The 15,335-nt window shown below is 34.6% G+C and overlaps 1 long non-coding RNA gene across 1 annotated transcript; it reads left to right on the top strand.

Annotated features, from left to right (window-relative positions):
• The first annotated feature begins 571 nt into the window (after positions 1-571).
• On the top strand, positions 572-13,739 carry LOC117131733. Its single transcript, XR_004454962.1, has 2 exons — positions 572-7,612; positions 7,722-13,739. It is a non-coding gene; the product is annotated as an uncharacterized LOC117131733 (long non-coding RNA).
• Positions 13,740-15,335: the final 1,596 nt, after the last annotated feature.

The following is a 15,335-nucleotide window of genomic DNA, read 5'->3' on the forward strand; positions in this document are numbered from 1 at the left end:
TATCATATACTAAACTTTCAACCGTCTATAGTTTGATTGATATTTTCATATTTAAAAATGATTTTTTTGAATATTCATGTTACCTTCACAAAAATGTTGAAATTCATTGGTTCTGTTAAATTAACCCGACTTCACGATATCAGTATTGATTATTCACGATTTTGAAAATTATTGATTTAGATATTATACTTTTCACTTAAAAACGAATCAATACTAATAAAAGAAAAATAGTATTAAAAAATCTAATATAAAAAAGTTGTTGGAGTCATGTATAACTATTTTTTTTGGTAATACCATTAATCATTTTAACCATACAATATTTTAAATATTTTTAACAGATCCTAATATTATTCCTTATGATACTTTTACTCAGAAAAATATTTCATCAACCATGTTTTTGTACAATAACGTTAAAAATCTATATAAAGGTTGTTGGACCTGATATGGACGTAATGGGTCCATATATGTTTGGGTATTTAGGATCCTAAAAAAAATTAAAATACCTAAAAAATCTGAAAAATATTCGAAACTCCAAACAAATACCCAAAAAATTCAAATACCTAAAAATTTAAAATTTTATTCAAAATCTGACACGGTGAACTGAAAAATACCTAATTTATTTTTAATTTGAAAATTTACCTGAAATCAAAAACTATAATCGTAAACCAAAAACTTTAAAAATATTCATAATACTGGAAACATATTCGAAATATCCAAATATATCTAATAAATACAACATATTTATAATCGGGTCTAGGGTAGGATCCAGACTCAAACAAAGACATTCGGGTCAAAAAAACCCAATAGGCTATCTTCTCTAGACCTGAACTAAACCTATATTTTCGGGTCGGTTCGTTTTTTTTTTTTGATCTGGATATAGTTCTCACGCCTAAAAGAAATTAACTTACGTAAAAAGGTACATATAAGATCTCAAATAAACTAATTCGTAGATTATATAACTGTTAAAATTATATTTTTCGATATAACAAGAATTTGTATATAATATAATCCAAAATAAACCCGCGCTTTCCAAGCGCGGATCAAAATCTAGTTCAACATTCCTATTGGTAAAACAATTTATTAAACCAAATATATTTAGTTATGAGAATACCATTTTATATATAGATGCACAAACAACATCATTGCATTTAATTTATTATTCCATATCAAAGCTTTCGATGTAGAAACAAAATACATTTGATCATATAGAATACATGCTAATGATGTTCATATATTAATTATTGGTATTCTTATTGGTCAAGAGTGTGGCCATTGTACTACACAAGCAATCCTCTCTCGAAGAAGCCTCCATTGCTTCAATAAGCTTATTGTTCTTTTCAATACAATTATCTATTATTTTCAGTTGAGAATCAATTAATTTATCCATATTTAAATGTCGGATTGCTTCAAACTGTTCGGTCTCCAAAATAATCTTGTTTTCTTCAAGGTATTTGATTAAATTTTTCTCCAACCCCTAAATTGCAAAAAATATAATTAACATTTGTAAAAAAAACAAAGCACATAAGTGTATGAATATTGTAAACTCACCCTCACATGATCTTCATCTTCTTTTGATTCGCCCTTCATAAGAATGAGTTCACCAATAAGATCGAAAACTTCAACATTTGTGGAAGCCATTCTTTTCTTTAATGAAATTAATCTTGAATGATATTTAAAAGTTTGCCTTCACTTCTTTATCATTTTGGCACATTTATAGATTTGATGAATCAAGTCAGTCAACAATATTAAATAAATTATTTATATTGATGTTATTCTTGGTCAAACATATTTACCAATATATAATACCATAAACGTTCCAATTTAGAGTATTGAATAAAACAATTCTTGAAAATATAATATATTATCATATATATCTGGTGTAGCAAAAAAAATCCTTAATTTATTTTTAATTTCTACTGAACGAATTGATGTCACAAACATTTTTTTTATTTTGCTAGTAAAGTTTTTAATATTTTTTTCTTGTTCTCTTTTTTTTTTTGCCACATTTTCTTGTTCTCTTTAAAACTAAAAAAAAATGTGATCTAAATATATTTTATTAATATTATTTAAATTTCACATAATTATTAATGTTATATAGGATAAAAAAATAAATATAATGTTCCAGTATGACAGTCCAATATTGTTAGAAATTTTCCCTAAATATTAATAGAATAAAAATACTATTTAAATTTATGTATAAATTATGATATACCTGAATATCAGTAAATTAGAAACCAAAAAAAAAATTATTTTTAACGCTGATTCATTCAGTTATCAAAGGATATAATTCTGAGAATACAAAACGCAAACCTAAAACCATCAAAACACTCACTTATAGGTGATATAGAACTGCTCATAGAGCAACAATACAACACATCTTAGAAGAAGAACCCAACAGTAATTCTAGTTTTTTTTCTGGGATCAAACTCCATGGTAGATTTACTTCAGGTCATAAAATCCTAATTCAAATGATATCGTAACCATGATGGGCCATTCCTAGAAATTTATAACTGAACATAGTGATTGCGGGTAACTAACTACACAAAATCTCCATTGTAGCATGATTTTGTTTCTACAACATATGGTCCAGTTACCAAATAATGGTTTTATTGTGGCATATCCCAATGTCGTCCACTCGTTGCCAAAACTGAGGGTACACGATAGACGTATGTTCATGTTCTCTCATGTCTTCCATAGACATATTTTCGCTGCAGCACAAACCTGACATGAGGAAAAGCAAAGATTAACATCTTGTTTAACCGTCATGCCCAGGTAACCATAGAACCTGACAAAGCCACAAGAGCAATTAATCTAACATACAACGACAGCTACAAAAAAAACTATCTGATAACTTAAACAAAGGGTTTTCCTGAAGTATCTACTATCCCGGTCTGGGTAATCCATAAAAATGTACCAGACTGTTGCTACTCAAGATTAGGTCTCAGTCATGTAGCTTCTGGACTTGGTGAGCCAATGCAAACGCATAAACCTCCTCTTGATCCGACTAGCTTGGGTGAAGCAAAGTTGTTAGTTGAAGTTGAACTTGACAAGACCTTCCCGAAACAAATTGTCTTAGATGATAAACAAAGTAATATATTTTTGGTGGATGTTGAGTACACATGGATTCCAAGTGTATGTGGTAGATGTGGAAACTTAGGACACAAAGAGAAAAGATGTCTCCTCCCGGCTGTGCAAACGAGTGTGAAAAAATCAAAGCAAGATCTGCCAAATGAAGATTTGGAAAAAGAACAAACTCAGATCAATATTGCATCAGGTCATATGGTGGTACAAGAAGAAAATTCAGAAGCTAGTTTGGTTTCAGCTGAAAAAGCACAAGGTATTCTAGTGTGAAAAGCACTACTGAAACAAAGTTTGAAGAGATGCAAACACAAGAGGGTGTTGAACTGAATGATCCTACAACACCAGCAAACTTCTCCATTTACTCTAAGGTAACAGTAGCCACTAGCTCCAACTTTCAGTCTACTTCATCGCCATTAGCAGGGACCTTACCTGCTCCAACTCAAAATTCTATTATGGAAGGAATTCCATCACCTATAATTGTTGCTGAGACCAATTTGGTTTCAAGGAACAATTCATTGGCCTTCATGTATTCACCTATACATGACAGCCTCTCTCATAATCAAACTGATCACCAAACTGAGCAGGATGATCGAGATGAGTTTCTGAGTGATGCTACGGCAAATCTCAGCATGTCAAGAGGTGGAAGGCCAATAAAACCACTTCAAAAATATCAAGATATGGATTGGAAAACAATACGAGGGAAAGGTAAACGAGGTCGTCGAGGCCGTGGATACCATACTCCCTCGTGTTTGCTCTTTCTTATCTTGTTTCATTAAGCTTATGTAGTATAAGTTTCTCTTTTTCTAAGCTATTGCTTGGCTAGATATGAGGCTTGTCTCATCATACTTTCTAAAACTTTATGGTTGCAAAACTATTGTATGTTTATGTTTTTTAATTGAATGCCCTTTTTTCAAAAAAAAAACTTAACAAAGGGGGAGATAGAAAATCTCCAAGAATCTAAGGCTAAAATCTCACAACGAAGCCATGGATCAACAAAGAGTGATCGATACAGGAAGGAAACCAATCGAAATAGATGATGAACCACCACACCCTTGACCACCCATCGACAACTTGTAGAAATACATGTTTCAGGAGTAAATTATAGTACCCAAAGGATATTGTTGGTGTTAATCAAGTTATAGCCAAATGATTCTGTAAGATATTTGAAAATGAAATAAATAAACAACTATATTTGATTTTATATGATCTATGATAAATTAATTACAAATAAGCTTTGTATATTATAAATTTTTATTATTCTAATTTAGGACTGGGAATACTGTTGAGACACAGTCTCTCTGACATGTTTAACTAAAATTGACATTGTATTAGTTCTTTAAACAAATGTAGATTTGGGAGAAATCCTTGTCAACCATGACCATTACAAATGATATTTACCTCTTAGTAATAGTATGAAAATATTAGTAACAAAATTACGTTGATGTCCATCCTCATATGTTTATACCATCCCTTTGCTGATTGGGTTTCCCACTAAGCCATAAATTATCCACCTATAACCGTTTCCATTAAATTTTGCACTGAGTCTTGCCTTTAGAATGTACATATGCTTAAAATCCTCACCCATATTAAATAATTGATGCATGTTGAATTCACCACCAGGTAATTTATTTGAACTAACCTCTATTCTTGTTCTTCTTCATCACAAAATTTGTCATCAATAGGAGGGTAGAGTTCATCTTCATAAGAAATGTTATCCTTATAGTTTACCTCCAGTTTCAAAAGTCTCTTTCTGCTGCCTAAACTACTTCAACAACATAACCTCAAGCTCATCTTACTACAACAACACAGAATCAAGCTCATCATACTCCAACAACACAGACTCAAACTCCACCTGCCACCATAACTTAACAATCAGAATTAGATAGGTGGTATGCTCAAGAGCTTGGTGCGCTTTGATCAATGTCTAAGTTGTTGTCTTTTGACTCTGAACAATATTATGGTTTGTACTATTTTGGTAAACTCGGTTGTTAATGTATATTATTTTCTTTTAAATATATTTCTGCTTTTATAAATTAGGTTTTTTTGAAATTTTTTTGGAAAAGTCAATAAGAACGTGACAAAATTCGTGACTAAATCAAATCACAGTTTGGTCAGGTATATTTTGTGGAAAAAATAGGCACGGCTTAGCCACATAAATTTGTTACTACAATAGTTACGAATATAAACATAACCACTTTTTGGGAAAAGAAAACACAAAAATAAACGTGTCAAATTTCTGGCAAAAAAACCACAAAAATTTCGTGACAATATCTTGACTATATTGCCACAGAAAAATATGACTAAAACATGTTTATACGTCCACGATTTGTCACTATTTTTTTCTGGATACGAACGTATCATTACTATTCATGGTTATTTTCTGAACGTGTCAAAATTCTGACAAAAATATTTGTCGTAGTCACAATTTAAATTGTGGCTATTCCCTAGATTTTACTAGTGAATTTATATTCTGTTTTTTTTTTGAAACTCTGAAATTATATTATGTTACCATGATCTACTGGCCAGTGAAGTGACATGACTAGCAAGCTAGGATCAAAAAGTAATGGAAAATCAGAAGTTTGTTACATGCAATTTGGCTTTAGCTAATACTAATACCATGTAAAAATATATCATGTCATGTGAGAAAACATTCCAGCGAGAGTTATTTAGCAGAGTGACTGGACGAGAGAGGAAAGCGTTACGTGTATGATAAGTTGCACTTGGTTCAGGATTTTTGACAAAAGAGTCCCTGGACGTAATATTATGTCTTAGTTTAAGATTTCTAAAGTTCCTGGTCAGCCTACTAACTTGCGACATTAGGCCATTAGGGTGACATGCAACTTTTTTGTCGTGGATACAATGTAACTGACTGATGTTTTAAGTCACGAATCTGGTAGTAGAGGAGCTTGAATTTTTCTTTAAAAAGCTGGTCAAATTCAATCATACCAGTAGGTTTGGGATCATTTGATATTTGTTGTCAGTAGGTTTGAGATTGTTTTGTATTGATGCCCATGTTTCCATTTCTGTACAAAATTATTATGGATGCATCTTGTGCTAGTTCACCTCTTCAAAACCCACAATATACATTACTATTTTGCATTTATTAGTATGGAGCAATGTTCGAAACTACGCTAGGCGCTAGTCGGGCGGCAACGTCGGGCCTAACGCCTAACAAAAAAATCAGGGAATACGTGGGGATTAATCGGGGTCTAGTTTTAGGGTTTTTATATAGGTTTTATAAATATATTATATATTTTAATTATAAACATAAAACTTTGTTTGCACAGTGGTTAGCAGGCTTTAACCATGACAAATTCACCCGGGTTTGAACCTCTTCCAGGGATTTTTTGGTTGTTTTTAACTTTAAAACATTAATGAGGGGTAGAATAGATATTACGTAATCATCTTCTTCCTTATGTATCTGCTGGAACCCTAACATGGGGCCGCCTCACCTTTTCTTTTTCGTTTTTCATTATTTTCTTTCTTTTTCCTCTGTATTTATAGCCAAAAATGATAGATTGATCAGAAAACCTTCGATTTTAAAGTTTAAATGAACGCAATCTTGAATTTTTTAAGATAGCCGAGTTTCTTCTCCGATTAGCACCAAATCGCGGCGGTTGGAGGCCGAGGAACGATTTTCCGGCGAGTAAGCGGCCTTAGGCGCCGCCTTTTCGAACACGGGTATGGAGTATATGTGTTGGCAAGAGGTAAAAGGAACCTAAAATCTTATCTAATTCAAGTATTCAATTTTGACTTAGCAATAATGGCTGATTGTGACTTTGTGAGTCACTCTCATTTACTACCTATAAAGAGCACAATTAATAACAAACAACATTTAAAAGTTAGAGCTATCTACTCTCCTTTATACCAGTTTAATAAATTCACAAAATAGATGAGATTAAATATTTATTGTAAGTCTATATTGAATCTTATACATGAACAATGTACAAGCAGAGGTTATATACAGACACTGATACTAGGGTATACCATAGAAGTTAATGACAATATATTATGTACAATAAATAAGAATATACGAAGATCAAGCGTTGATAGTGATTGATCTCTAATACGTCCCCTCAAAATGGAGGGGTTTGCACACTCCAATCTTGCCAGCAAATGAAATGAATGTTGGATATGGTAGGGGTTTGGTCATAGCATCTGCTAGCTGATCCTCGGTTGAGACGTGTACCACTCGTAGTGTGCATGACTTGACTTGGTTTCGAATAAACTGGTAGTCTAGCGCAACATGCTTTATTCTTGAATGGAAGACGGGATTGACCCATAAGTAGGTGGCTCCATCATATGGCTGGTGGAAGGAGAGGCTTTCAAGGTCCGACATAATATGGTGGGTTGAGCCCCTGTCCATTAGCCAGTTGGTAGTGTTGTAGGAAGCAGGTACGGTGAGATTAGCTCGAGGATTTCAAGGTATGAATGGACTAACTTTCTGCTGACGAGGAGACTGATAGCTTTTGAGTTGAGAGCATTGCTTGGCACTGTTTCCTTGTGTGCCACAGATCTGACAGCATCCAAGGTAAGGCATTGGTCCTCTTGAGTCATTTCGGTTTTGTTGTTGTGGAGTGACTGCCATTGTTGGTTAATCTGCTGTGACGCATTCCTATGCTTGTTTTTGGCCTTTGTAGTTGTTGCGCTGTTGTGCCATATTGGCTGTGACAAGAGTTGGTGAGACAAGAGCATCCCTGAGGGAGAGGAGTTTGGCCTCGTGGTTGAGTAGGCGCTCATGCAGCTCCGTGATCAATGGGGGAACGTCCCTGCCTTCGATCTGGTCTATGACATTTTTGTAATCTTCTGGAAGTCCTTCGAGGATGAGATCGATCTGGTCTTCGTGGTCAACTGCTTTCCCGAGAATAGCTACTCCATCCAAACGAGTTGTGATGCTTTGAAAGTAAACGTCGATTGTCTTGGTATCCTTTTTCCAGTTCTTGAGTTGTGTCTTTAGCTGTTTTGTGTGACCTCTGCTTGGTTTTGCATAGGTTGATGCAAGTGTGGTTCACACATAAGAGAAGGTGGTGCAATGCGAGACAGGAGGCTGGAGAGATTGAGAGATTGCTCTTAGAAGTTCGCTATAAAGGAGCTTGTCTGGATGTTTCCACAAAGTGTAGGCCAGATTTGTTGGATGTGATCAAGTCTTCATCTTATATTATTAGTTTAGAAGATTCATATATTATATAGTTAAGTAATTAATTTATGTATCGTATCACACACCGAACAGATACAAATATAACTGTTAACTGCAAAACAGTTACACATGTGCATGTACGTGTCTCTACATTGGGGTGTCTTCAAGAGACATGTCCCTTAGTTAGTGTCTCATGTAAGACTATAAATACATTCTAAATATCTAATAAAGTAATGTGGTTTTCGTTATATAAGAATAAAGAAATATATTGAGTGTCAAGGAAGATATAGAGAACGAGAGATAAAACAGAGTAAAATATGTGTTGTCTGGTCCTTAATAACTTTGAGAGTTTAAAGATCTACATGGTATCAGAACTGTCATAGAGAGAGTTGATAGATCTTTTGTTTGTTCAAGGACAGCCACGATGCTGTCAAACTTTTGTGGTAAGGAGATAAGAACCTTTTGAACAAATTGGTAATCAGTCTTGTCCTCACCATGAACTCTTAGTTGATTACTCATGTTAATCAATTTGGTTGTGAAATCATTTATGGTTTCACATTCCTCCATCTTAAGATTCTCATATTCTCTTCTCAAGGTCTGAAGATTAATCATCCTTACTTGTGAACTTCCTTGGAACTCCGTTTCCAAAGCGTTCCAAGCTTCTTTTGCGTTTGATGCGGGAGTAATTCTCGGAAATATTGAATCCAAAACTGCACTTTGAAGAATCTTAAGAGCCATCATATCCTTCATCACTTGATCATCTCTTTCTCTGGTTAACGCTGGTGTGTTTTCAGAAGACGAAATTAACGTAATTCCATTTTCGATAACGAGCATCTTCAAACCAAAACTCAATTAAGGAGGAGTGTTAGTTTATAATTGAGTTTGATATAATTTTCATAATTAAATGATAATGTATGTGTAAACTCATGGAGATGGTGAGTTTTTATCAAAAGACTTCATCAAGCTATGTCAACAGAGTGGCATACATCGTGAAGTAACAACACCCTACACTCCACAACAAAACGGTATTGCAGAGAGACGGAACCGTACACTTGTGGAAATTGCAGAGAGACGGAACCGTACACTTGTGGAAATTGCTAGATTGATGCTCATGGAGAAGCGTCTACCAAACAAGTTTTGGGCTGAAGCTATTGCAACATCAACATATTTGCAAAATAGATTACCATCTGAGCCATTGGAGAAAGATGAGACTCCATTAGAAGTATGGAGTGGGAAGAAACCAAGTGTAAATCATTTGAAGAAAACTTGACTTTAAAGCCAAGCAAGGGATATTTGTTGGTTATAGCAATGAATCAAAAGGATGCAGAGTTTTCTTACTAAGTGAAGAGAAGCGTCTACCAAACAAGTTTTGGGCTGAAGCTATTGTAACATCAACTTATTTGCGAAATAGATTACCATCTAAGCCATTGGAGAAAGATGAGACTCCATTAGAAGTATGGAGTGGGAAGAAACCAAGTGTAAACCATTTGAAGAAAACTTCACGTTAAAGCCAAGCAAGGGATATTTGTTGGTTATAGCAATGAATCAAAAGGATACAGAGTTTTCTTACTAAGTGAAGAGAAGCGTCTACCAAACAAGTTTTGGGCTGAAGCTATTGCAACATCAACTTATTTGCAAAATAGATTAGCATCTAAGCCATTGGAGAAAGATGAGACTCCATTAGAAGTATGGAGTGGGAAGAAACCAAGTGTAAATCATTTGAAGAAAACTTGACGTTAAAGCCAAGCAAGGGATATTTGTTGGTTATAGCAATGAATCAAAAGGATACAGAGTTTTCTTACTAAGTGAAGAGAAGCGTCTACCAAACAAGTTTTGGGCTGAAGCTATTGCAACATCAACATATTTGCAAAATATATTACCATCTAAGCCATTGGAGAAAGATGAGACTTCTTTAGAAGTATGGAGTGGGAAGAAACCAAGTGTAAATTATTTGAAGAAAACTTGACGTTAAAGCCAAACAAGGGATATTTGTTGGTTATAGCAATGAATCAAAAAGATGGAGAGTTTTCTTAGTAAGTGAAGAGAAGCGTCTACCAAACAAGTTTTGGGCTGAAGCTATTGTAACATCAACTTATTTGCGAAATAGATTACCATCTAAGCCATTGGAGAAAGATGAGACTCCATTAGAAGTATGGAGTGGGAAGAAACCAAGTGTAAATCATTTGAAGAAAACTTGACGTTAAAGCCAACCAAGGGATATTTGTTGGTTATAGCAATGAATCAAAAGATACAGAGTTTTCTTACTAAGTGAAGAGAAGCGTCTACCAAACAAGTTTTGGGCTGAAGCTATTGCAACATCAACTTATTTTCAAAATAGATTACCATCTAAGCCATTGGAGAAAGATGAGACTCCATTAGAAGTATGGAGTGGGAAGAAACCAAGTGTAAATCATTTGAAGAAAACTTGACGTTAAAGCCAAGCAAGGGATATTTGTTGGTTATAGCAATGAATCAAAAGGATACAGAGTTTTCTTACTAAGTGAAGAGAAGCGTCTACCAAACAAGTTTTGGGCTGAAGCTATTGCAACATCAACTTATTTGCAAAATAGATTACCATCTAAGCCATTGGAGAAAGATGAGACTCCATTAGAAGTATGGAGTGGGAAGAAACCAATTGTAAATTATTTGAAGAAAACTTGACGTTAAAGCCAAGCAAGGGATATTTGTTGGTTATAGCAATGAATCAAAAGGATACAGAGTTTTCTTACTAAGTGAAGAGAAGCGTCTACCAAACAAGTTTTGGGCTGAAGCTATTGCAACATCAACTTATTTGCAAAATAGATTACCATCTAAGCCATTGGAGAAAGATGAGACTCCATTAGAAGTATGGAGTGGGAAGAAACCAAGTGTAAATCATTTGAAGAAAACTTGACATTAAAGCCAAGCAAGGGATATTTGTTGGTCATAGCAATGAATCAAAATGATACAGAGTTTTCTTACTAAGTGAAGAGAAGCGTCTACCAAACAAGTTTTGGGCTGAAGCTATTGCAACATCAACTTATTTGCAAAATAGATTACCATCTAAGCCATTGGAGAAAGATGAGACTCCATTAGAAGTATGGAGTGGGAAGAAACCAATTGTAAATCATTTGAAGAAAACTTGACGTTAAAACCAAGCAAGGGATATTTGTTGGTTATAGCAATGAATCAAAAGGATACAGAGTTTTCTTACTAAGCGAAGAGAAGAGAAGCGTCTACTAAATAAGTTTTTGGCTGAAGCTATTGCAACATCAACTTATTTGCAAAATAAATTACCATCTAAGCCATTGGAGAAAGATAAGACTCCATTAGAAGTATGGTGTGGGAAGAAACCAATTGTAAATGATTTGAAGAAAACTTGACGTTAAAGCCAAGCAAGGGATATTTGTTGGTTATAGCAATGAATCAAAAGGATACAGAGTTTTCTTACTAAGTGAAGAGAAGCGTCTACCAAACAAGTTTTGGGCTGAAGCTATTGCAACATCAACTTATTTGCAAAATAGATTACCATCTAAGCCATTGGAGAAAGATGAGACTCCATTAGAAGTATGGAGTGGGAAGAAACCAAGTGTAAATCATTTGAAGAAAACTTGACGTTAAAGCCAAGCAAGGGATATTTGGTTGTTATAGCAATGAATCAAAAGGATACAGAGTTTTCTTACTAAGTGAAGAGAAGCGTCTACCAAACAAGTTTTGGGCTGAAGCTATTGCAACATCAACATATTTGCAAAATATATTACCATCTAAGCCATTGGAGAAAGATGAGACTCCCTTAGAAGTATGGAGTGGGAAGAAACCAAGTGTAAATCATTTGAAGAAAACTTGACGTTAAAGCCAAGCAAGGGATATTTGTTGGTTAAAGCAATGAATCAAAAAGATGCAGAGTTTTCTTACTAAGTGAAGAGAAGGGTCTACCAAACAAGTTTTGGGCTGAAGCTATTGTAACATCAACTTATTTGCGAAATAGATTACCATCTAAGCCATTGGAGAAAGATGAGACTCCATTAGAAGTATGGAGTGGGAAGAAACCAAGTGTAAATCATTTGAAGAAAACTTGACGTTAAAGCCAACCAAGGGATATTTGTTGGTTATAGCAATGAATCAATAGATACAGAGTTTTCTTACTAAGTGAAGAGAAGCGTCTACCAAACAAGTTTTGGGCTGAAGCTATTGCAACATCAACTTATTTGCAAAATAGATTACCATCTAAGCCATTGGAGAAAGATGAGACTCCATTAGAAGTATGGAGTGGGAAGAAACCAAGTGTAAATCATTTGAAGAAAACTTGACGTTAAAGCCAAGCAAGGGATATTTGTTGGTTATAGCAATGAATCAAAAGGATACAGAGTTTTCTTACTAAGTGAAGAGAAGCGTCTACCAAACAAGTTTTGAGCTAAAGCTATTGCAACATCAACTTATTTGCAAAATAGATTACCATCTAAGCCATTGGAGAAAGATGAGACTCCATTAGAAGTATGGAGTGGGAAGAAACCAATTGTAAATTATTTGAAGAAAACTTGACGTTAAAGCCAAGCAAGGGATATTTGTTGGTTATAGCAATGAATCAAAAGGATACAGAGTTTTCTTACTAAGTGAAGAGAAGCGTCTACCAAACAAGTTTTGGGCTGAAGCTATTGCAACATCAACTTATTTGCAAAATAGATTACCATCTAAGCCATTGGAGAAAGATGAGACTCCATTAGAAGTATGGAGTGGGAAGAAACCAAGTGTAAATCATTTGAAGAAAACTTGACGTTAAAGCCAAGCAAGGGATATTTGTTGGTTATTGCAATGAATCAAAATGATACAGAGTTTTCTTACTAAGTGAAGAGAAGCGTCTACCAAACAAGTTTTGGGCTGAAGCTATTGTAACATCAACTTATTTGCAAAATAGATTACCATCTAAGCCATTGGAGAAAGATGAGACTCCATTAGAAGTATGGAGTGGGAAGAAACCAATTGTAAATCATTTGAAGAAAACTTGACGTTAAAGCCAAGTAAGGGATATTTGTTGGTTATAGCAATGAATCAAAAGGATACAGAGTTTTCTTACTAAGTGAAGAGAACCGTCTACCAAATAAGTTTTGGGCTGAAGCTATTGCAACATCAACTTATTTGCAAAATAAATTACCATCTAAGCCATTGGAGAAAGATAAGACTCCATTAGAAGTATGGTGTGGGAATAAACTAATTGTAAATCATTTGAAGAAAACTTGACGTTAAAGCCAAGCAAGGGATATTTGTTGGTTATAGCAATGAATCAAGGATAAAGAGTTTTCTTACTAAGTGAAGAGAAGATCGAAGTGTCAAGAGACATGACATTCGATGAAGAGAAGACATGGAATTGGGAGATTTAGGAGGTGAAGAAATCGATTCTTTCACAATTCAAAATCAAGTCTTCAAGGGAACAAGGAGATCAAGGAACAAGTAATGATACAAGCGATCACGAAGAGCAAATAAGTGATTTAGTCAAACAACTACAAATCTCAAACAGAGGAGTTCAAAGCACACGGTCAAAGAAGGAGAAACATCAGTTGGTCCAAAAGGATTCAGATCGATCAACGACTTGATGCAACAAACAAATGAAGTCGTAGAGATGGCTCTTATACACGAGATGTGCCTTACGATGGCCGAAGAACCTCAGGCTCTGGAGGAAGCAACGAATGATGAGAATTGGGTAAGAGCCATCAGAGAAGAGTTGAGGATGATAGAAAAGAAAAAAAGGGTTGCTCAATCAGAGGCAGAATACATTGCTGTTTGCTCAGCAGCAAGCCAAGCAATATGGTTACAGAGGGTGGTGAATGAGATAGGTTTCAAGGTAGAGAAAGGTGTAAGGATCTTCTATGATAACAAATCATCGATTGCAATCGGAAAGAATCCAGTTGAACATCGTCGTACTAAGCATATCGACATCAAATATCATTTTGTACGAGAGGCTGAACAGAATGGAAAGATCAAACTTGAGTACTGTCCAGGAGAGTTACAAATAGCAGACATATTGACTAAACCCTTAACCACAACAAGGTTTGAGTTTCTACGAGAAAGAGCTAGGCGTAACGATGAAGCAATGATCAAGGAGTGTTGGATGTGATCAAGTCTTCATCTTATATTATTAGTTTAGAAGATTCATATATTATATAGTTAAGTAATTAATTTATGTATCGTATCGTATCACACACCGAACAGATACAAATATAATTGTTAACTGCAAAACAGTTACACATGTGTATGTACGTGTCTCTATATTGGGGTGTCTTCAAGAGACATGTCCCTTAGTTAGTTTCTCATGTAAAACTATAAATATATTCTAAATATCTAATAAAGTAATGTGTCTTTCGTTATATAAGAATAAAGCATTATATTGAGTGTCAAGGAAGAAACAGAGAACGAGAGATAAAACAGAGTAAAATCTATGTTGTCTGATGCTTAATAACTTTGAGAGTTCAAAGATCTACAAGATTGACAGTGATTTGATCGTATTGGTGAGAGTTGCGGAATGGATAGGAAATGATCCATCAAGGTATCCAGCGAGCGCATATCCATCAAGGAGAGCATGAACCTGGAGGCTCCACATGAGGTAATTGGTAGCAGTGAATTTTGAGACATTATTCATGTTGATGGTGAGGAGAGATTGGGTGGTGGTGTTTATGTTTTCTGTGACAATGGCAGGGGAGAATGAGTTGTTGGACGTACTCATGATGAGCGTTTAGGTCTTTAAGATCTTATGGCTCTTGATAACATGCAACTCTATATTGAATCTTATATATGAACAATGTACAAGTTATATACAGATACTTATACTAGGGTACGATAGAAGTTAATGACAATGTATTATATACAATAAATGAGAATATACGAAGATCAATGATTGATATTGATTGATCTCTAATATTTATTTGGCCAAAATTCCTCTAGTAAGTATTGTTGGTGTCAAAAGGAAGAAGATCACACACTTCCCTTTAGACAAAACATAATTTGGTTTTCAAATTTATAATGAAAATGGGAGTCTGATCAGTGGTAACAAACTTGGGAACAACTTACTTATATGCAAAAATACAAAAAAAAAAAAAACTAGAATGAGAAATCAAATTAAGACGAAGACTCAATAATCAAGAGG

The sequence above is a fragment of the Brassica rapa genome, chromosome A02, assembly GCF_000309985.2.
Source record: "Brassica rapa cultivar Chiifu-401-42 chromosome A02, CAAS_Brap_v3.01, whole genome shotgun sequence".
Taxonomy (NCBI): Eukaryota; Viridiplantae; Streptophyta; class Magnoliopsida; order Brassicales; family Brassicaceae; genus Brassica; species Brassica rapa.